The sequence below is a fragment of the Triticum urartu genome, chromosome 5A (genome assembly GCF_056163025.1).
Source record: "Triticum urartu cultivar PI428250 chromosome 5A, HENAU_Tu73, whole genome shotgun sequence".
NCBI classification, from domain to species: domain Eukaryota; kingdom Viridiplantae; phylum Streptophyta; class Magnoliopsida; order Poales; family Poaceae; genus Triticum; species Triticum urartu.
Genome location: NC_141877.1, coordinates 232,528,414 through 232,552,577, shown reverse-complemented (window position 1 = coordinate 232,552,577; position 24,164 = coordinate 232,528,414). Strand labels below are relative to the sequence as shown.

The following is a 24,164-nucleotide window of genomic DNA, read 5'->3' as shown; positions in this document are numbered from 1 at the left end:
TGGTGGTGGTGGAAAACGCGAAAGCAATTCAGCAAACTTGTTATCAAGCTTTGTTTCAAACGTCTTCTCCATGCCATCTATCTTCTCCATGGCCTCTTCAAATCTGTTTATCACATCTTGCACCTGTCCACTCATCATTTGCTGAAACGTATCATGAAGCTCCTTGTTCGTCAAGTTCTCCCAGTCAGTCTCGTCGGCTTGTGATCCTGGCATGGTTAGCAGTAATAGAAACACACAAGAATATGATCCTACAGACTACTAACAAGTGGTGGTGGTGGCGGGTGTCACAAATCCGTCAAGCAAATCTCAAATTCTTACCAGTTCTTACCCAATAGCAGGCGGTGATCGGCAACCGTTATAGTCAAAACTCTCAAAAGCTTGGATAGAGCGATTGCCAGGGAGAGTCAAACGCACAACGTAGATGTATGTGGAGCTGGGAAGGCTTATAGTATGGTAGCAAAAAGGGTCAGCAATAATCAATTCAGAGATGCAAAGTTGAATAAACGCTCAACGACGGTACTGTGCTGGTCCTAGGCTAGACCGTGCTAGAGACGCGAGCCTAGAACACTAACAAAATCACGGGCGCTGCACGTAAATAAGGGAAAAGCACACTCTGGAACTCTTTTTTTCGCTCTTTTTTTTGCGCTCCTTTTTTTGCGCTCCTCTTTTTTTTGCGAAAAATCACTATAATGGCGAGTGTCTCAAAACTCTTCCCTCGTCAAACTGATAGGATGGGCACGAATTTTTTTTTTCACTTTTTTTCGGAAATCAGGGCAGCGACGACGAAAAAGTGCGACAAAAAATCACTATGATGGCACGTGGCTCAAAAGACTCAGAAAAGCCTAAAAATAGGATAGGGAAAAAAAATTGCCCGTGAAAATTTTGGACTAAAAACTGCCCGGGGGTCTCCAGACTCTTTTTTTTTCGAGACCTACGCAGGCAAGGAAACACGAATCGGAATTTAGATTGATCTAAAGAACAAACCTAATATGAGAAGAACTCGGATTGGTGGTGGATATATGGTTGTGGTATATGGCAGCGGTGGTGGTATATGGTAGCGGTGGTGGTATATGGATACAGATTGGTGGTGGTATATGGATACGGATTGGTGGTGGTATATGGATATGGATTCAGAGCGGTGGCGGATAAGCAAAAGTGATAGATGGGCGATGATGATGGTGCAGCGGCGGCGTGACAACTTATGACCAGAACTCGAAACTCTAAAAGACTAGACTCTAAGACCAGCAACTTGACACGACGATGCAACCGCAAATTCAACAAAGCAAAAACCCTAAAAAGATTATGCAAAGGCTCAGATTGGTTCGGATATGATGAACTAACCCTAATTTTTTTGTGGCTTTTTCGTGGACTGTAGGTATGAAGAACAGACTCGATCTAATCTACGAAAAACTGTAAAATCTCATCGAGCAACCTGGAAATCTGATACCACTTGATAGGGGCTAAGGTGTCCCGATGTTTCGATGAGATGGTGGCTATCGTTTTCTGTGGGAGTCGACCTTGACGATCCGACTACGAACGTGCGAGACGTCGCGCCTTAGCAATCGCTAAACCAACTTCCGAGGGTTATTGACCACACTGGAGCATGATCAACCTGACCACGAGGGTCTGTTTCCTGCGAGCAAACGAAGAACAAGCAAGAAACTGAGATTGCAATCGGGATATTGCGAATATAGGATGAAAGCTTTATTGATCAAGGCGGGGTTCTGTGACGTCTTGGTCTGGTCATTGGACACAAACGAAGTACGCGAAGTTGCAGCTATGGTGAACTTTTAATCTAAACAAAACCCAAAGTCTAAACGACGCCCTAAGGGCTGTATATATGGAGGAAGAGGGGGGAATTTCGTGGCCCTTGAGGGTGGGGTCCGAAACCAACCCTAAATCTGGTTTTCCCACACATACGGACTCTAAAAATAGCCTATACTTAAGTATTTCGAAATTACATGGGCCTGGCCCATTAATAAGGTGACGCAGCACCTAGAATAGCCTATGGACGAATATTATGAAGTGGCATCTTGTATATTTCGTCCAAGACTTCATGCACTCCTTATGGCGGCTTTAAAGTCCTGAAATCATCACTTGTAACTCCATTCTTGATCCCCTTGCGCATGCCATCAACTCCATGTGTGTTCTTGCTCCAATGTTCATCCTTCTCCAAGCTAGGCCCTTCATTTGTAAGCAAAACAAATGTATCCAATTTAGGCAGCATCATAATCTCATGAACATTAGAATCATTACCAAGAAACGAAAGTACCTGGTAATTTAATTGGCGTGCGCGAGCTCTAGTAATTGGTCCAGTATATGTAACAGTAGGGGCTGTGGGTGTAACAATGGTATTGATGTCCTCATCAGAGCAGCTTCATCTATGCCCTCGTCCACGGCCATAGATCCGCTTCGCCCACACCGTAGTCCACCCTACCGGAGCCGCTCCACAAACACCCTACTCGACGGTTCTAGATCTCCTTACCGGACCCCGACAGCCAGTGCAGCGTCATCACCCTCGATGTTTCTAACCTGATTCCCACAGTCTGGAGAGATGCCAAGCACCCGCCACGACCTAGGTACTTGTCACCTTTAAACCCGTCTAGCATCACCTGCCCGATGTACTTCAAATATACTAACCGGTCATTGTTACCTGTTATGCAGCTGGCAAAAACTACAAGGACGATGTTTCTTCTGGATCTAACAGCTTGGCCAACCAAGATCCTGGACTAAGGCATTGCTATGATCTTGTAAGCGCGTCTCTCTCTCTCTCTTGTATTGTTCTGTGCCTGCCAGCGTGCTTTGCTAGGATTTTTGACCAGTAATCCCTTTGTGCAGACAATGATTTCTACTACTGGCTGCTAAATTAGATATGTAGATGTCATACATGATACTACCTCGTACCTCCATTCCTAAATATAAGTCTTTCTAGAGATTCCACTATAGGCTACATACGGAGCAAAATGAGTGAATCTACACTCGAAAATGCATCTATATACATCTGTATGTGGTCCATATTGGAATTTCTACAAAGACATATATTTAGGAACAAGGGCAGTACATTACACAAAATCGTAGGTGGCATGTAGGAATTCCAGTGCACTACATTAGGCTCCCTTAGAGTGCCTGCTAGTCCAGCATACAGAGTCATGGCTAGTTTATGGTACGCACACAATCGTTAATTGGTGGTTTAAATATGCGCAAGGGATATGCAATGTAGTATCATGTAGAGATGTCTGAAATTAGCCGTGTCAACTTGCAGATAGGGTTACACAATGAAAAGTACAAGATGTATGTGGCAATTTCATGGAACATCGCAAAAGAAGGAGAGGCAACGGTGAGCCTATACAGTGTGCCATGGTACGCCACTCCTCCATTGCAATCATCATGACATGTTATTTGTATGCCAGTTCTATTAGCCAAGTTTCTTAGGGACAGTTATTACGAGTTATCCTAAGAAAATAAGCACCTGTGAATATAAGCTCCATGTAATAAGCCAACCAGTTATTTTCATTGCGTTTTCAGCTTATCTTTGGTATGATCAGTGGAAAGTCTAGATTGCATTTTTTTTCATTTTGCTGCCCATATGGAAATTAATTTGACTTGCAAACATCACAAATTGAACCCAGTGCAGTAATTAATATGATAGGAAAACAGACCATCACTATTTGCTAATGCAAATACAAAGATACCATCTACTTGGCATAATCTACTTTGGTCAATATTTTCCATAGAGATCCCATTGCCTAATTTAAACGAAGAATGCATGACCCACATTTAAATGAAGAACAATTATTTATTGAAATTCGATGGTCCAATTGGCTGGTTATTATCGTATAGCAGCACCACCTGAAAGCATCATATAGCAGCAGCAGCTCATAGCAACTCATCATACAACAGCAGCAACAGTCTACAATTCATCATATACCACCAGCAGCTCATAGCAATTCATCATATAGCAGCAGCAGGAGCAGCTCATAGCAATTCATCATATAGTAGCAGGAGCAGCTCATAGCAATTCATCATATAGCAGCAGCAGGAGCAGCTTGTAGCAACTCATCATATAGCAGCAGCAGGAGCAACTTGTAGCAACTCATCATATAGCAGCAGCAGTAGCTCATAGCAATTCATCATATAGCAGCAGCAGATCATAGCAACTCATCATACAGCAGCAGTAGCTCATAGCAATTCATCTTATAGCAGCAGCAGGAACAGCTCATAGCAATGCATCATATAGCAGCAGCAGAAGCAGCTCATAGCAATTCATAGTATAGTGGAAAGGGGAGAGGAGATGCAAGCGGGCAGGGCAATGAATGCTTGCGTGTTTGTTTTTACTTGAGGGTCAGGTGTGACACGGGCGTCAGCAGTTGCATTTTGAGTGTAATATAGGCAGACAACCGAGTCATTTCACTATTCCCCTTCCCTTCAATTTTTAGTGAGGTTCTACCCGAAACACCCCCCCTCCAAAGAGAAATTAGTTAAGCCCAAGCCCATAACTCAAAAATGACTTCTTTACATCTTTTATGGCTTATTTTGACAATATGCCCTGAAAAGGCGGAATCGAACTGGCCCTTAACCTGCAATTCAATTGTGCGTGCAATGATGAATCACTCCTGCCTGCTATCTTTACATTTAGGCATCATCCTACATGGCATAACCTAATACATGTGCATTCCATTATAGAATCTGGAAATATGCAATGTTTATGTTAGTTCATACGTTGCACATGATGTTTAAATGCCCCTTAAATCTGGTCAGTCAAGTGATGGTCTTTAAGCCTCCTTCTTTGCTTCTTTTCTTGATATGTAAGATTTGCTCACACATCTGTTCAATTGCTTGTTTGCATCAGCCAACCATACTAGGACTGTTTGCTTTGATTACTTGCTGTTCTTGACATAACACTCTAACAGAGCTTGTCAACGATTTAAACACTAAGGGATGCTGTAGTGGGGCCTTGTCTAACTCATAGGTGACACTACAGTAGGCTCTCCAAGAGTACCTGGAGATCCAGTTCGAAGGTATGCCTAGTTTTTACATAGTGCAGACATAGTAAATGCTCATTTCATTGTGTGCAAGTGCAAGAGATGCGGCATGTTTCATTATGTGGTGTTGTTTTGTTATAATCTCATTCTTTTGTGTTCACAGACTGGAAAGTATGCATATTTATCTTCAAAGGAGACGAGTAACTAGTTTGTGTCACCTTGCAGAGGGGGTGCAATGAAGATAAGATTGAGGATTTCCAAGTACAAGATGTTAGGAAGGAGCCTTGCAAGAGAAGTAGGAGCTGCGCTGAGCCTCTTCAACCTGCTAAGGTAAGTCACTGTATGCAACTCAACAGTTTAATTCCTTGTTTGTTTCAGGCATAGTTAATTTTCTCTTTTCAATTGCTTTATTTGTCCTCAGTTAATGAGATGCCCAAATAATCATGCCTGATGTTCGGTACTTGTATCACTATTAGTTAACATAATTAAAGGCCTTACCATTTAATTACTCTGCCGAAGTGTGCCTGAAGCTTTGAAGTCTATTAACCAACTATTATTGCATGAGGCTCACAATCTAGTTTATACTACGCTAATGATTGCATAGTTTTGCCTGCTATAGTATATTTGTATGAAACCCTCTGCTGTTCATTATGCTCCCTAAGACTTTAATTGAGGCACAGAATGGCCAACTGCTTGCTTACTTATACGCAACGTGCTGTCTAAATTTGTAACTTGTCTGTGTTTTCGATTGGGCCTCAACATCATGCTCCTCTGGTGAGCTAAGAGGGATTTCTGTATGCAGGCTGCACAGACTATCTTTTTTATAATTTTTAAAATATCACCTGCTTATGCTTCATGACGTGTAACATTTTTTTTGAAAGTGACGTGTAACATTATTGTTAGTCCCTTTTTTCCATGTAGTACAAAATAGTGTCTTGTTCACTTCACTATTGTAACTATATTTTTGCCCTAGTCATGTGTACTTATAGAAACATTTTAGGATGAAGTGACATCAACACAAAGATCTGCGAGTAGTGCGGCGTGGCCGTTATCGAACAATTATGGATTGGAATTGGAATGTGCTGATGTTCTCGAGCATCAACTAGAGGTGGCAAGACAACGTGTAGATGATTGTCAACGTATAATCAACAAGTTGAGACTGGACATGCAGGTATTAGATGCAGGAGTCAAAAAAATGAAACAAGACACTGAGGTAACCATGAAGGAATTGGAGATTTTGCAGACTGAAATTTGTGCCATCTGAATCCGGCCAATCCTATTTTCTGAAGAGATTATAGTTCAATTGGAGTTAGGTTGATGCGCGTCCATGATGTATGAGCTGTATTTGCCCAGTGTATGTAATTTGCTCTTTGTGTATGCTTTATTATCACCTGTGCCGAACCATAATGCCCAGTGGGTATAATCGGCTGTAATTTCTTTATTGTATAGTGTAGGATTATTCTACCTTTCTATGCCTTGATCTCTTTGTTGTAATAGTGTAGGCTTTTTAGAGTTGATAGTATTGAGTAGGATAATTCTTTGAATATGCTATATCGTTCAAATGGGGGCCAATTCGCCCGACCATGGCCCTTCACGGGCCGTCGGATCCATGGGCCTTCTACGTCTCATAGGATCCATGGGCCTTCTACGTCTCGTAGGATCCATGGGCCTTCTACGTCTCATAGGATCCATGGGCCTTCTACGTCTTGTAGGATCCATGGGCCTTGTATGTCTCGTAGGATCCATGGGCCGTCGGCTCATTTATGGGTCTTGTACGGGCCTTTAATGGGCTGTAGATGGGCCTTTAATAGAAATCATACGTTTTATGGGCTGACCATAACGGGCCATTAATAGGCCGTATTTGGTGATGCTATGAAAATGACCCAACAGACTAACGGTCCGCAAACGGGCCGACCGTAACGACGGGCTGAATTTGGCCCACAAACAGAAAATGACAGTAACGGGCCGTAAGTAACCGAATGCTGCAAATGAGCCCAAGAATAAATGGGCCCTCAGAAGGCCGAAAGTTAACTTGGGCTGGAAACGGCCCAACAGAATAACGGGTCGTTAATGGGTATAAAGTGATACACTGTTCATTACGGGCCAGTTTCACCATGAGCCGTTAATGGGTGTAAAGTAATACACTGTTCATTACGGGCCAGTTTCAGCACGGGCCGCTAATGGGCCAAGAGTTACAAAGGGCCTCATATGGGCCGAAAGACGTCATGGGCTATACATGGGCCAGAAGTGAAAACGGGCTGGAATCATATTGGACGGCCCAGATGACGCAACTGGGCCTAATTCGGATAGGGCGTAACGGGCCTTGGATTAACGGGCTGTAAATGGGCTATATGCGAACATGCCGTTAACAGGCTTTCCATGGGCCAGCCCGCCAGCTTTTGACCAAGTCAAATGGGCCGGCCTTTTCATAGGAATGGGCCACTGTTGGGTCGTGCCACGTGTCGACGTATCATAGGCGCCTTCTGTCCAGTGAGTGGATGACATCTGTCCCAACGATGAGCCGACACGTGTTTCCTCTAGCCAATGATGATTTTACATGTGGAAAATCCCCATTGGTCGGGGATGTTAACGGGTTATCGGATCCAAAACCCGACCGGATAGCTTAACGGCGTTCCGTTACGGTGGATGCCACGTGTCGGTCACCCTTGACGAAAGCACTTCTGTGACGCGCGATTTATCGCCATGGAAGTGGACACTTCCGTGATGATAATTTTGGTAATGTCATGGAACACTTCTACGACAGCACAAGTATGACTATCTTGATTCTGTCATAAATTTGTCATGGATGTACATGCATGACAAAAAAAGCGACCTACTGCGACAAGCACGTATCATCACGGAAGTGTATTTTTTTTGTAGTGATAACAACCCTCCACTTCACGTTACAGATCAATTAGGACGAGCGAGGCGTGTTCCCCTTGAGCAAGGCCAACATTTTGGTGGTGCTGCTACTGCTTCTGCGCCTCTTGCTACTACTGTCGAGCAGTACTACGACTATAAGCAGTACTACGACTACAAGGATGAGGTTGATCCATATCAGAACTACATGCAACCATATGGTCGCCTACACGCCTACAATCAAAACGGAAGGCCTGCACCACCACCTCCGGTATGAGCTGATGAACATGTCCCTAAACTGAAATTAAATATTCTGCCATTTGAGGGTTGGTACATTCCTAATATATATCTTACTTGGGAGTTAGAAATTGAACAACATTTTACATGCTTGCAAAATTACGAGGATAGACATGTTCAAGCTGTTGTTTGTGTTTTCACTGGTTTTTCTTGTGTCTGGTGGTCAGAACATTGTATTTATACAATAATGTTCAAAATACTTGAGTTGCTTTAAAAGATGCTATGTGTACTCGTTCAGTTCCACCATATTATCAACGTGGATTACTTTAAAAATTGTTGCGTTTACGACAAGGAAAAAATTATGTAGAGGAATATTATCAGGAATTACAAACTAGATTGATTCGACGTGGTATTGTTGAGGATAATGAAGCTATGCTTGCACGTTTTATGGGTGAGTTAAATAGAGAAACTTAAACCACATTAGAATATAAGGACTATAACAATGTCACTCGCTTATTCCATCTTGCTTGCAAAGGTGAACGTGAAGTGCATGATCGACAGGCAGCCATGGCATGGACTAACTTTTTTGCAAGTCAAACTTCATCATGGACATCGCGTGCGTCTTCTAATTCCACACGTTCTACTACACCACCGCCTGCTTCAGCCCCCAACTCCAATCGCGATACAAGAAAATAGGCACCATGATGTAGAGTGGGGCCGATCTTTCATGATTGGAGTGGATTCTATGAAGAACACGAGGGGAAACACACAAGGGAAAATCACGAGAGGAACACTCAAATAGGCAATATGCCATCACACATGTGCTAAATCCACATACATACGACACGATCCAAAATCAACAAGGGAGGATACACGGTAGCTAGTTCATCCCAATCCTTGAAGGAGTTGAGGTCTTGAATCTTAGAAGGATCTTCCCATGATGGGGTCTTGAATCCCTCGTGATCTTCTCACATGGAGGTCTTGAACTCCATGGGAGTGGTCTCTCTCTCAAGAAAAGAGTAGGTAGGAGCAAAGCTCAACTAAGATGAGATGTTGCTACCTCTTGAGCACTGCGTTGGATTTCCCCAAAGAGGAAGGGATGATGCAGCAAAGTAGCATAAGTATTTCCCTCAGTTTTTGAGAACCAAGGTATCAATCCAGTAGGAGGCTACGCTTGAGTCCCTCGTACCTACACAAAAACAATAGTCAACGCAACCAACACGCTTAGGGGTTGTCAATCCCTTCACGGTCACTTACGAAAGTGAGATCTGATAGAGATGATAAATAATATTTTTGATATTTTTGGTATAAAGATGCAAAGTAAATAAAGTAAAAGCAAAGTAAAAGCAAAGCAATAATAAAGTCATGGAGATTGATATGATGAGAAAGAGACCCGGGGGCCATAGGTTTCACTAGTGGCTTCTCTCAAGAGCATAAGTATTCTACGGTGGGTGAACAAATTACTGTTGAGCAATTGACAGAATTGAGCATAGTTATGAGAATATCTAGGTATGATCATGTATATAGGCATCACGTCCGAGACAAGTAGACCGAAACGATTCTGCATCTACTACTATTACTCCACTCATCGACCGCTATCCAGCATGCATCTAGAGTATTAAGTTAAAAACAGAGTAACGCCTTAAGCAAGATGACATGATGTAGAGGGATAGTTTCATGTAATATGATAAAAATCCCATCTTGTTATCCTCAATGGCAACAATACAATACGTGCCTTGCTGCCCCTTCTGTCACTGGGAAAAGACACCGCAAGATTGAACCCAAAGCTAAGCACTTCTCCCATGGCAAGAACAACCAATCTAGTAGGCCAAACCAAACTGATAATTCGAAGAGACTTGCAAAGATAACCAATCATACATAAAAGAATCCAGAGAAGATTCAAATATTATTCATAGATAGACTTGATCATAAACCCACAATTCATCGGTCTCAACAAACACACCGCAAAAAGAAGATTACATCGAATAGATCTCCACAAGAGAGGAGGAGAACACTGTATTGAGATCCAAAAAGAGAGAAGAAGCCATCTAGCTACTAGCTATGGAACCGTAGGTCTGAAGTAAACTACTCACACTTCATCGAAGGGGCTTGGATGATGATGTAGAAGCCCTCGGCGATCGATGCCCCCTCCGGCGGAGCTCCAGAACAGGCCCCAAGATGGGATCTCGTGGATACAAAAAGTTGCGGCGGTGGAATTAGGTTTTTGGCTCCGTCCCCGATCGTTTGGGGGTACGTGGATATATATAGGAGGAAGAAGCATGTCGGTGGAGCTTCGAGGGGCCCACGAGGCAGGGGGGCGCGCCCTAGGGGGGGCGCGCCCCTACCCTCGTGACCACCTCGTGGCTTTCTTGACGGAGGGTCCAAGTCTCCTGGATCTTATCTGATGAGAAAATCACGTTTCTGAAGGTTTCATTCCGTTTGGACTCCGTTTGATATTCTTTTTCTTCGAAACCCGAAAACAGGAAAAAACAGCAATTCTGGGTTAGGCCTCCGATTAATAGGTTAGTCCCAAAAATAATATAGAAGTGGATAATAAAGTCCAATAATGTTTAAAACAGTAGATAATATAGCATGGAGCAATCAAAAATTATAGATACGTTGGAGACGTATCAAGCATCCCCAAGCTTAATTCCTGCTCGTCCTCGAGTAGGTAAATGATAAAAACAGAATTTTTGATGCGAAGTGCTACTTGGCATAATTTTAATGTAATTCTTCTTAATTGTGGTATGAATATTCAGATCCGAAAGATTCAAGACAAAAGTTCATATTGACATAAAAATGACAATACTTCAAGCATACTAACTAAGCAATTATGTCTTCTCAAAATAACATGGCCAAAAAAAGTTCATCCCTACAAAATCATATAGTTTAGTCATGTTTCATTTTCGTCACACAAGAATGCTATCATCATGCACAACCCCGATGACAAGGCAAGCAATTGTTTCATACTTTAGTAATCTCAAACCTATAAACTTTCACGCAATATATGAGCGTGAGCCATGGACATAGCACTATGTGTGGAATAGAATATAATGAAGGGGGGTTATGTGGAGAAGACAAAAAGGAGAAAGTCTCACATCAACGAGGCTAATCAATGGGCTATGGAGATGCCCACCGATTGATGTTAATGCAAGGAGTAGGGATTTCCATGCAACGGATGCACTAGAGCTATAAATGTATGAAAGCTCAACAAAAGAAACTAGTGGGTGTGCATCCAACTTGCTTGCTCACGAAGACCTAGGGCACTTGAGGAGGCCCATTTATTTAAAAGATAAAAGAGGCTAGACAACTCCCCTCCAGAAGGCTCCCCCGATTGGGCATTCGTGGGTCGTCGGATCTGGCTCTCGGACACGCCTGAGCCGTTGGATCTTCACGACGGTTAAATCAGTTTTCACCTCACGATCATTTTCACTGGCCAATGACGGGTGGGCTCGCGTGGCACGTTGGTTGGCTGGGTCGCCTGTTTCCGCGTGCAGGCCGTTTTGCCCAATCCCCACCACGCGCTCCGCATCCAATCCCCCGTCTCCCCAGGCCCCAGCCCCCACCGGACAAACCCTAGCCTCACCAAGCCCCACATCTTGCGCTCCTCCCTCCTCCATCCTCGTTAGCCGCCGCCGCCGTTCTGCCTCCCTCCTCTCTCCCCTACAACCACGTCGCCGGGAGGAAGCCGCCGTTCGTGGCACCATGCCGCTGCCGGGGTGTTGCGTACGCTTCGTTCCCCACAGCCCCTCCCTCATCCTCGCTCATCACCGCCGCTGCCTGCTACTCCCGGGGCGGCCGAGCGCCAACGATGCGGCAATGGCTGTTCCAGGAGGCGAGGGTGAGGGCACGGGAGTTGGGCATTGGGCACGTGGACAAGGAGAGAGGAGTTAACTTGAGGGAGGAGATGAGAGAGATGAGGGTTGGCAGCTATTGCAGGGAGAGGAGGAGGAGTCTGGAGGCAATGGACGATTTTTTTTAGGGTGGTCGGCGACCTACAGCCTACAGGCAACGGTGAGCTCTCCCTTTCCCCGACTACGCTCCTCTCTCACATCAGATCGGATCGGACCCCTGATTTCTTTTTCTGTTCGATTCAGTCCGTAGTAGCAGCAGGCGACCTGCAGCAGCTCCTTCCTACCTTCCATGGATGAGCTCTTCGGAGACGCCGTCCAGCCCGACCACGACCACGACTACCCCACGCACAAGGTCCCTTCCTGCTCCCCCACCTTCTTCCATGGATCAAGACACTACATACACTGCTGCTGCTGTTTTTCAAATGAATGAACGAAACTTCCTTCCTTATTTCTAGAGGAAGGTTGATTCATTTGTCAAATTCATTCCACCGAAGCCATCTGCTCCGCCCACCAACCCACCCAGAAAGGTAGTTACAGTGAATTGATGTTCGCACTGAGGCCGGAGGCGAGAGGCGAGGGCACGGAGGTCGGTGGCAAGTGCTCAGGAGAGAAGAGGAAGGCGGCGGCGCTGGGCGGTGGCTGTGGTTTACACGAGAGGGAGGTGACCCACCCAGAAAGGTAGTTACAGTGAATTGATGTTCATATGAACTTCAATGATGTGAACTTTTTATTAGATCTGAGTTGCAATCCTCAATTTTTTTAGGTTTGAGTAGCAATGGTCCTGCTCTACTAGCTATGACATTTTCCATGCTTTTTCTTCTAATATCATATAGCGTCCATGCTTGTGGGTTCAACTTGACGAGCTTTTTTCACCTTCCATCCTGTTTTAAGCTCTGTTGATGGATGATTTCTGCCATATTTATGGAGGGGGAGGACGCCAACTACTAGGAGAAGGATCAGTTTAGCAAGTACAGGATGTAATTCTCTTATGATTATGGGTAGATGCCTCCTTTATTTAGTTACCAGAGTTGTTCACTATTGAATATGCAAATTCAACATCCTTTATATAATGGGATCTTATGAACTCTTTTTGAAGATTGCTGAGAAGCGCAACCTTTTGATCTTTGAGAACCGCAAGTTTGCTGACATTAAAAACACATTCATTATGCAAGACGAATGGTGAGAAATGTGTTATTCCCTATCCTTCCATTCTATTTGCATATTCACGCAGTATGCTTAGTTTTTTCCTTTCAAGATGAATATTCTACACATGAGAGCAATATACTTGGTATTATTGATGCTCATATAATTCCTGGACCTGGAATTTTTGATGGCTTGAGGCTTAAAGTATGTTATGTGTTGCATACCTAATAAATATTAGCAAGCTAATGTTGCAGCTTGACAGATGTTGTGATAACTTCTCCTTTTTCTGTTTGTTAATATCCACTTCGAACTGAGCAGCCATGATCCGGATTTCCTCTATGTAGCTATGAGATGCATGCAGTTCGTTATTGTGTATCATGTGCTAAAACATTGATTATTTGACAATGAACACATGGCAATGCCTTAACTATTCAACTTGCCTAGCTCAGTATTTTAACCAATAGAGAAGTTTTTTTTGTTGCTTTCCCTTTTGTTAGATATTTTGCTTTTTGTATGTTGAGGGGAGATGGATATGGCCTCAGGACTAAACGCACAGACCACATGAAGTGATCTGATGGTAGGTAAAGTATTTTTTATTGGCAATGCTAATGTCTGGACCAGCTCAATGGTTTTAACTCTATGATGTTCAGTTTAGCATATCACATGTACAAATGCATATATACAAATTGTGGTAGGCAACTCACTATTTAGACGACGCGACTATTCTCTTGATAAGGAGAGTCCCACCATACTCATGTGAGAGTTAGGCGTGGTAGTGGGTAGTGTTTTCTCATCATCCATTATGTGTTTCTTCTGTCTAGCTCGAAGTTGCTTAGTTAGATAATGATTCGCAAATTCCAGCATTGCATGTTGCCTGACACTTTTGCATTATCATTGAATTGCAGCCTGCATTTTTGCAGCCCGCGAGGCGTGTAAATGTTGGACTATTGTTTCTCCGCTGATGCACATGTTTCGCCACAGAGACAGTACTCTGTGTGTGTGTGATCTCTGGAATTAGTTTTTATGTTTCTCTATGTTGAGTACTTTTGTAATCTCCACGGGTGTGTTTCGTATTTTCTATGTACCCTCTGTCATTCTTTTAAGTGTTTAATGTTTTCTTTTGTAGTTTTTGATATTTAGGTGCAGTCACGTTTCATTTGTCGCAGACCTGCACCCGTTAGGAAAATCATAGTTTCATTTCGATCATGTTTCTTTAAGTTGTTCAGTGTTTGTTCATTATGTAGTAGAGTAAGCAGTACATTTTGTCCATCAGTTAAATCACTCATGTCACATTCAGTTGATTGATTAGGTTTAGTTTTTGTTCCTTTCTCTTTGTTCCTTCAGTTTTTTGTTCCTTTATTTAGTCATTGTGCTTGCATCATTTGCCAGTATTTTAGTCCATCTCAATAGACCCCTATGATTCTTGATAGTTTATCTCTTTCATAGATCAGACTTTTCCACTTTGTTAGTTAGGCTAATTTATGCTTTTTTCAGTTTTTAGTCTTTACATGATTTAGTTGGACAGTGTGTTTGGTATTTCAATAGTTCAGTAGTTTCATACTTTCATTTAATTAAATAGTCTTATTTTTAGTCTCAGTACTTCAGGTTTAGTTTCCAAACAAGTACTTTTTTACTCATGTGGTTTTCGGTCTTTTGACTATATGTGGTTTTCAATCTTTTCATCTCTTGGTTTACTTGTCATTCTTAATTTATCCGCCTTACTATTCTCAGTCTTGTTTTTTATTGAGAGAGACAACCTTTTCAATACACTTCTATTTTAATTTTTCATAACAACGGCTGTTTTTTTGTTTCAACTATGCTATTAAAGTAAACCAAGTATATTAAAATAAACCAACTATATTCATATATGCCTCAGTAATTGGTATAGCCGTTTTTTATCGAGAGACAACATTTCAAAACACTTCTATCTTCATTTTTCATACCAACGAATATTTTTTGTGCTGACATGTGAGTTAATTATTTGGAAAAAATATAATCATATATGTATTGCCAACAATTTTTATGTTTAAAGCAACCAATTTTGTGAAAAGAGTGGAGAGAAAGATACATGTGCAATTTCTTGATGTTACAGCGGATGGATACTCGATCTTTAAACATAAGCACACATGAATAGGTACAAATTCGAGGAAAGGCCAATGAAATAGTTGTCTGTACACATATGTGCCAGTTTTATACCTGGTTGTCTGGTTGCATTATTTGTCCGGTTTCAATTCAGTTTGAGTAGATTGTTATCCGTGAGCGATACTTGCTACTATTTGTACCCATGCACCAATTTGCATACCTATTTTAGGCACAGAAACCAACCATGACTGAAAATCATGTATATATAATTTACTATGATTCATGGTGAGAAAATCATGATTTAATAAACGAAAGGTGGTTTGTTTTGCTAACAGTACTGAGTATAAATGTAAATCGCAGATCGTACGCTGCTGCTACGGGCTCCATGTTGTTTATGCTAGACAACACAACGGTGCTTGTGTTATCTATAGTTGAAGTCGCAGTTTAATATTCTTTGCTTTATGCTTGTGTTATATGTGGTTGAAGGGACATCCTTGTTAGTTTGCATGGTCTATGTAAGAAGGAGCAGTACAATGCTTGTCAAGTTTGTTTATATTCTGATGGCTGTTGAATTCTGGACAATGGAGACGTGAATTTGTTACGTACATAGGTACTAGGCATAGGATACTTTACTCATTGATGACATGTAGTTTTAGAGAACTTCTGAAAATTCCAATTCAGGTTTTCTGTGTTCCATTCAGGAAGAACGCACAGTCTACACTGGGGTATAAAATTATCTACTGCTTACCTTTGTGTCTCGACATATGCTTGTGATGCATCGTGCTGCCAGAGGCCAACATTATCCAGTATCATAGCGATGCTAAAAATGCCTATTGGTTACTCCGCATATTCTCATCTGATTTCTCACATATAGATATTAATTTCCTTTCATGGGAGACCTTCATTACATTTCAGCGGCGGTTGCGGATGTGATTGGCGGTTGAGGGAGGGTCTCCGACTAGAGCAGCAGGAGCAAGGTGCTCGAGGAAGTTCAGGTTTGCCTCTACATCCTCTCTCTTTCCTCCACTTTGTTCTTGCATTTAGATGATACAATTTGTGATCATGTGTATGTGCATTTATGAGATCTTTGCTGCTAGGCACAGAGTTTATGGTTACTGAAATTGGGTAATAGAACATGGTTGTTGTGCCTTTTTCCCTTGTTCTTTTGAAATGCAACATGACAGTAGCCAATATCATATATCAGGGTTGTAAACCTATTAGATTTGGGACAGAGGAAAGTATGAAGATCTTCTTATTATTGCAAAGTAAAAGTTGATATTAGTGCCAACTTAGGTGATCTGGTCCGAAGGGGTATCTCAGCTTTATGAGTTGATAGTATATTTGCATCTAAGAATAAACCTTAGCTTTTAGATAGAATTTACGAGTGAAAGTATTCTGGTGTATACCATCCTTTGTGCAGGATTGTCATGGTTATTGTGTATGTCAATTTTGTTGACAAAATAGATCCAAATGATATCTTTTTCAGTGTCTTATGGTAGATATATTTGGTCTGCTGTTTCATGCATTCTTCGGCTTTATGATTAATATTCCCAGATATTTGAACAAAATTTAGCTATTAAATATACATCCCAGGAAATTTACATTATTACAGTGGGGCACTCCTTTGCACGGTTTTCAGTATAAGAGATTTAACCTTTTTTGCAGTATCATTCTCCCTGACGAATTACATGTAGGTTGTTGTTCTAATTACAAGCATGCTTTCAGCTCATGGTTCTTATATTTTTGTATTTTCCATAGGACAATTTTCTGGATTAATATCTATACTGGAGATCTAGGAGTCCACCCGAATTCAGTCTCCAAGAAGCCGTTCATCCAGGATCCACCAAAATTCAAATGATATGTGAAAAGCGTGTGCTAGATGTGGCCCCTATTCAGCGTTTTGATCTGTCCACTCAGGTGCTTTTGTCTAGGTGGTAACACAACAAGCTGCTTATCTTATAGAAACTTATTATACGTACAGTCCTATGTTCGTTCTGCTTGCATGTTAGAGAAAGAGCTTCTGCCCCTATGTAAGTAATCCTATGGGAATTAGCAACGTTGGCTGTACTTTCAAGCGGGTTGAATCCAATGCAAGTTTTTGGAGCAGTTGGGTTCCAGAACAAACGACTAGGTATTCCCAAAGAGGTCATTCCACTGGTGGCTAGCATATCTTACATGTCGGGACAAGTAAGATGACAGGTCATTTCTCAAATAATATGCTAAGCCAGCTTTACTCTCTCATCATCCCAAGAAATATATGCATGCACAAATTTTTCATCATGATAACCATCATTTCAAACTTGCTAAAAAAATACAACCATGCCAACTTTACTACCTCGTCATAGTGGCCATTTTTTTCAGATTGAACATATTCATATTATGCAAAATTTCCCTTTTCCTAGACTATGGTTTAGTTCAAGGTTCTTGCAGCATGAAACTATTTTCATCGACAACATGTCTTCAGCAGGTCTCTGCCCCATTTGGCGCAACGGGTCAACTAGTTGGTGGAATATACAAGCCAAGTTCTATAATGAAAAATTCCCACTAGTATATGAAAGTGATAACACGAGAGACTCTCTACTATGAAGATCATGGTGCTACTTTGAAGCACAAGTGTGGTAAAAGGATAGTAACATTGTCCCTTCTCTCTTTTTCTCTTATTTTTTGAGCCTTTTGTTATGGCCTTTCTCTTTTTTTGGGCCTTCTTTTTTTATGGCCTTTTTTTATTCCTCACTTGGGACAATGCTCTAATAATGATGATCATCACACTTCTATTTATTTACAACTCAATGATTACAACTCGATACTAGAACAAAGATGACTATATGAATGCCTCCGGCGGTGTATCGGGATATGCAATGAACCAAGAATGACATGTATGAAAGAATTATGAACGGTGGTTTTGCCACAAATACCATGTCAACTACATGATCATGCTAAGCAGTATGACAATGATGAATGTGTCATGATGAACGGAATGATGGAAAGTTGTTGCATGGCAATATATCTCGGAATGGCTATGGAAATGCCATAATAGGTAGGTATGGTGGCTGTTTTGAGGAAGATATAAGGAGGTTTATGTGTGAAAGAGCGTATCATATCACGGGGTTTGGATGCATCGGCGAAGTTTGCACCGACTCTTAATGTGAGAAAGGGCAATGCACGGTACCGAAGAGGCTAGCAAGGATGGAAGGGTGAGAGTGCGTATAATCCATGGACTCAACATTAGTCATAAAGAACTCACATACTTATTGTAAAAATCTACAAGACATCAAAAGACCATCACTCGTCCCCGACCGCCACTCATAAGGAAGACAATCAAATAACACCTCATGTTTCAAATTTGTTGCATAATGTTTACCATACGTGCATGCTTCGGGACTTGCAAACCTTAACACAAGTATTTCTCAATTTCACAACTACTCAACTAGCATGACTTTGATATTATTACCTCCATATCTCAAAACAATCATCAAGCATCAAACTTTTCTTAGTATTCAACACACTCATATGAAAGTCTTATTATTAATCTTGCATACCAAGCATATTAGGATTTTAAGCAAATTACCATGCTATTAAGACTCTCAAAATAATGTAAGTGAAGCATGAGAGAACAATAGTTTTTATAAAACAAATCCATCACCGTGCTCTAAAAGATATAAGTGAAGCACCAAAGCAAAACTATAAAGCTCAAAAGATATAAGTGAAGCACATAGAGTATTCTATCAAATTATAAATCATGTATGGCTCTCTCAAAAGGTGTGTACAGCAAGGATGATTGTGGTAAACTAGTAAGCAAAGACTCATATCATAAAAGACGCTCCAAGCAAAACACATATCATATGGTGAATAAAAATATAGCTTCAAGTAAAGTTACCGATAGAAGTAGACGAAAAAGGGGATGCCTTCCGGGGCATCCCCAAGCTTTGGCTTTTATGTGTCCTTAGATTATCTTGGGGGTGCCATGGGCATACCCAAGTTTAGACTCTTGCCACTCCTTGTTCCATAATCCATCAAATCCTTACCCAAAACTTGAAAACTTCACAACACAAAACTTAAAGTAGAAAACTCGTGAGCTCCGTTAGCGAAAGAAAACAAAAGACCACTTCAAGGTACTGTGATGAACTCATTATTTATTTGTATTGGTGTTAAACCTACTGTATTCCAACTTCTCTATGGATTATAAACTATTTTACTAGCCATAGATTCATCAAAATAAGCAAACAACACACGAAAAACAGAATCTGTCAAAAAGAGAACAGTCTGTAGTAATCTGTAGCTAGCGCAAGATCTGGAACCCCAAAAATTCTAAAATAAATTTCTGGACGTGAGGAATTTATCTGTTAATCATCTGCAAAAAGAATTAACTAAATATCACTTTCCAAATAAAAATGACAGCAGTTCTCGTGAGCTTTAAAGTTTCTGTTTTTTACAGCAAGTTCAACAAGACTTTCCCCAAGTCTTCCCAACGGTTCTACTTGGCACAAACACTAATTAAACACAAAAAACACAACCAAAACAGAGTCTAAGTAATTTATTTATTAATAAACAGGAGCAAAAATCAAGGAATAAAAATAAAATTGGGTTGCCTCCCAACAAGCGCTATCGTTTAACGCCCCTAACTAGGCATAACAATCAAGAATAGATATAGGTATTGCCATCTTTGGTAGGCAATCCATAAGTGGATCTCATGATAGATTCATATGGTAATTTTATTTTGTTTCTAGGATAGTGTTCCATGCCCTTTTTTAATGTAAATTGAAATCTAATATTCCCTTCCTTCATATCAATAATTGCACCAACCGTTCTAAGGAAAGGTCTACCAAGAATAATAGGGCAAGAAGGATTGCAATCTATATCAAGAACGATAAAATCTATGGGCACATAATTCCTATTTGCAACAATAAGAACATCATTAATTCTTTCCATAGGTTTCTTAATAGTGGAATCCGCAAGATGCAAGTTTAGAGAGAAATCATCAAAATCACGGAAATCTAGTAAATCACACAAAGTTTTGGGAATAGTAGAGACACTAGCACCCAAATCACACAAAGCATAAAACTCATAATTTTTAATTTTAATCTTAATAGTTGGTTTCCACTCATCATAAAGTTTTCTAGGGATAGAAACTTCCAATTCAAGTTTTTCTTCATAAGATTGCATCAAGGCATCAACGATATGTTTAGTAAACGCTTTATTTTGACTATAAGCGTGAGGAGATTTTAGCACGGATTGCAACAAGGAAATACAATCAATCAAAGAGCAATTTTCATAGTTAAATTCCTTGAAATCCATAATAATGGGTTTAGCAACATCTAGGGTTTTAATTTCTTCAATCCCACTTTTATCAAATTTAGCATCAAGATCAACAAATTCCGGATTCTTAGAATGCCTTCTAGGTAAAGGTGGATCATATTCAGTCCCATCATTATCAAGATTCATATTGCAAAACAAAGATTTAATAGGGGACACATCAATAACTTTTAGATCTTCATCATTATTTTCATAGGAATCCGGTTTAGCGGCCATCTTATTAACTAAGGTAGCTTGCATATCCGAAATTTCAGCATTTAATTTTTCAAGATGGGCAATTTGGGACCTTATACCATCAAATTCTTTAGACATATCATCGAGCTCTTTATTCATATAATTCATGAAACTTTTTTGTTCCTTAAGCTCATTTCTAAAGAAATTATTATGCTCAAATTGCAAAACCATAAACTTCCTGACGTAGTTTTCGATCTGCTCTAACCTTTTAAGGTGAAGATCACAAAATCTAGGTAGAGCCATCGCGACAGACAAGCAAACTAACACACGAGCAAACAAAAAGCAAACGGGCAAAAAGGCAAACGGAGAAAGAGAGGGAGGAAGAGAGAGAGAGAGGGCGAATAAAACGGCAAGGGTGAATTGGGGGGGAGAGGAAAACGAGAGGCAAATGGCAAATAATGTAATGCGGGAGATAGGGATTGTGATGGGTACTTGGTATGTTGACTTTTGCGCAAACTCCCCGGCAACGGCGCCAGAAATTCTTCTTGCTACCTCTTGAGCACTGCCTTGGATTTCCCCGAAGAGGAAGGGATGATGCAGCAAAGTAGCGTAAGTATTTCCCTCAGTTTTTGAGAACCAAGGTATCAATCCAGTAGGAGGCTACGCTCGAGTCCCTCGTACCTACACAAAAACAATAGCTCAACGCAACCAATGCACTTAGGGGTTGTCAATCCCTTCACGGTCACTTACGAAAGTGAGATCTGATAGAGATGATAAATAATATTTTTGGTATTTTTGGTATACAGATGCAAAGTAAATAAAGTAAAAGCAAAGCAATAATAAAGTGATGGAGATTGATATGATGAGCAAGAGACCCGGGGGCTATAGGTTTCACTAGTGGCTTCTCTCAAGAGCATAAGTATTCTACGGCGGGTGAACAAATTACTGTTGAGCAATTGACAGAATTGAGCATGGTTATGAGAATATATAGGTATGATCATGTATATAGGCATCACGTCCGAGACAAGTAGACCGAAACGATTCTGCATCTACTACTATTACTCCACTCATCGACCACTATCCAGCATGCATCTAGAGTATTAAGTTAAAAAATAGAGTAACACCTTAAGCAAGATGACACGATGTAGAGGGATAGTTTCATGCAATATGATAAAAAACCATCTTGTTATCCTCGATGGCAACAATACAATACGTGCCTTGCTGCCTCTTCTGTCACTAGGAAAGGACACCGCAAGATTGAACCCAAAGCTAAGCACTTCTCCCGTGGCAAGAACAACCAATCTAGTAGGCCAAACCAAACTGATAATTCGAAGAGACTTGCAAAGATAACCAATCATACATAAAAGAATTCAGAGAAGATTCAAATATTATTCATAGATAGACTTAATCATAAACTCACAATTCATCGGTCTCAACAAACACACCGCAAAAAGAATATTACATCGAATAGATCTCCACAAGAGAGGGGGAGAACATTGTATTGAGATCCAAAAAGAGAGAAGAAGCCATCTAGCTACTAGCTATGGACCCGTAGGTCTGAAGTAAACTACTCACACTTCATCGGAGGGGCTTGGATGATGATGTAGAAGCCCTCCGTGATTGATGCCCCCTCTGGCGGAGCTCTGGAACAGGCCCCAAGATGGGATCTCGTGGATACAGAAAGTTGCGGCGGTGGAATTAGGTTTTTGGCTCTGTCTCCGATCGTTTGGGGGTACGTGGATATATATAGGAGGAAGAAGTACGTCGGTGGAGCTTTGAGGGGCCCACGAGGCAGGGGGCGTGCCCTAGGGGGGCGCCCCCTACCCTCGTGACCACCTCATGGCTTTCTTGACGGAGGGTCCAAGTCTCCTGGATCTTATCTGATGAGAAAATCACGTTTCCGAAGGTTTCATTCCGTTTGGACTCCGTTTGATATTCCTTTTCTTCGAAACCCTAAAACAGGCAAAAATAGCAATTCTGGGCTGGGCCTCCGGTTAATAGGTTAGTCCCAAAAATAATATAAAAGTGGATAATAAAGCCCAATAATGTTTAAAACAATAGATAATATAGCATGGAGTAATAAAAAATTATAGATACGTTGGAGACGTATCAGCTGTCATATTTGCTAACCCTAGAAAGAGGGGGAAGATGGTCTATTTATAGTCTAAGCCACGAAGTGGTGGGGGGGGAGGGATACATGGGCCTCTGGATCGACTCTGCGCGCAGGCGGGTGCCGGATGTCCGGCTTTTCACGAGACGCCAGATGTCCGGCCATTTTATGGCCATAGTTGTTGTACTACTCTACCGGATTTCTGGGGGAAGGTTCGGATGTTCGGGCGTTGGTGAGGTGCGGGATGTCTGTGATCGCACCGGATGTCCGACCGCTGATGCCTTCGGTCGTTTGTTGGTGCAGCACCTGCGTGGCTGCATAGGTGCCGGATGTTTGGCCCTTGGCCCGATTGTACGGCTGCCGTAGCTTCAGTAGCTCTGCCTTCTTCCGTCATTGCTTCCATGCTTCCCTCGTGGATGGCGTAGTTGTACACTTGCACTCGCACTCCTCCTTGTCGTGTGTGGTGTTCCGACAATACCTATGTATGCACATAAGTGGAGTGTCAAGTAGTATACCATCCTCAAAGGGGTCAAGTGAACACGTGTAAAGGAGAAGATTCACCTTTGTGCATGTGAAGTAGATGTCGCACGTGTCACTTCATGAACGGGCTCTTGACATGGTGATGTCCGTAGGATGCTCCGCATCATTGATACGGCTTGAACTACGTCGGTATTTCCCCAAAGAGGAAGGGATGATGCAGCACAACTACAGTAGGTATCTCCCTCAGTGATGAGACCAAGGTTATCGAACCAGTAGGAGAACCACACAACACCACATAAACATCTCCTGCACACAAAGAACAAATACTTGCAACCCGACATAAGAGAGGGGTTATCAATCCCTCACGGGTAAAAAGATAGGTAAAATTGTAGTAGATTGGATAAATAGATCTCGCGGGAACGTGAGATAAAATAAATAAATAAAAATTGCAGCAAGGTATTTTTGTATTTTTGGTTTAATAGATATGAAAATAAAAGCAAATAAAATAGATCGCGAAGGCAAGTGTAATAAAGAAGAGACTCGAGGGCCGTAGGTTTCACTAGTGGCTTCTCTCAAGAAAAATAGCATAGGGTGGGTAAAGAAATTACCGTTGGGCAATTGATAGAACTTCAAATAATCATGACGATATCCAGGCAATGATCATTATATAGGCATCACGTCTAAGACTAGTAGACTGACTCCTGCCTGCATCCACTACTATTACTCCACACATCGACCGCTATCCAGCATGCATCTAGTGTATTAAATTATGGAGAAACGGAGTAATGCAATAAGAACGATGACATGATGTAGACAAGATCTATTTATGTAGAAATAGACCCCATCTTGTTATCCTTAATTAATAGCAATCATACATATGTGTCGGTTCCCCTTCTGTCACTGGGATCAAGCACCGTAAGATTGAACCCA

The 24,164-nt window shown here is 41.5% G+C and overlaps 1 long non-coding RNA gene across 11 annotated transcripts; it reads left to right on the top strand.

The window, feature by feature from the left end:
- The first annotated feature begins 12,458 nt into the window (after nt 1-12,458).
- Nucleotides 12,459-17,942, top strand: LOC125508406 (uncharacterized). Of its 11 annotated transcripts, none has more exons than XR_015604372.1 (4): nt 12,459-12,610; nt 12,824-12,909; nt 13,029-16,152; nt 16,916-17,942. It is a non-coding gene; the product is annotated as an uncharacterized LOC125508406 (long non-coding RNA). The 11 variants fall into 11 exon arrangements; XR_007283421.2 differs by having other exon boundaries at nt 12,824-12,930; XR_007283420.2 differs by having other exon boundaries at nt 12,824-16,152.
- Nucleotides 17,943-24,164: the final 6,222 nt, after the last annotated feature.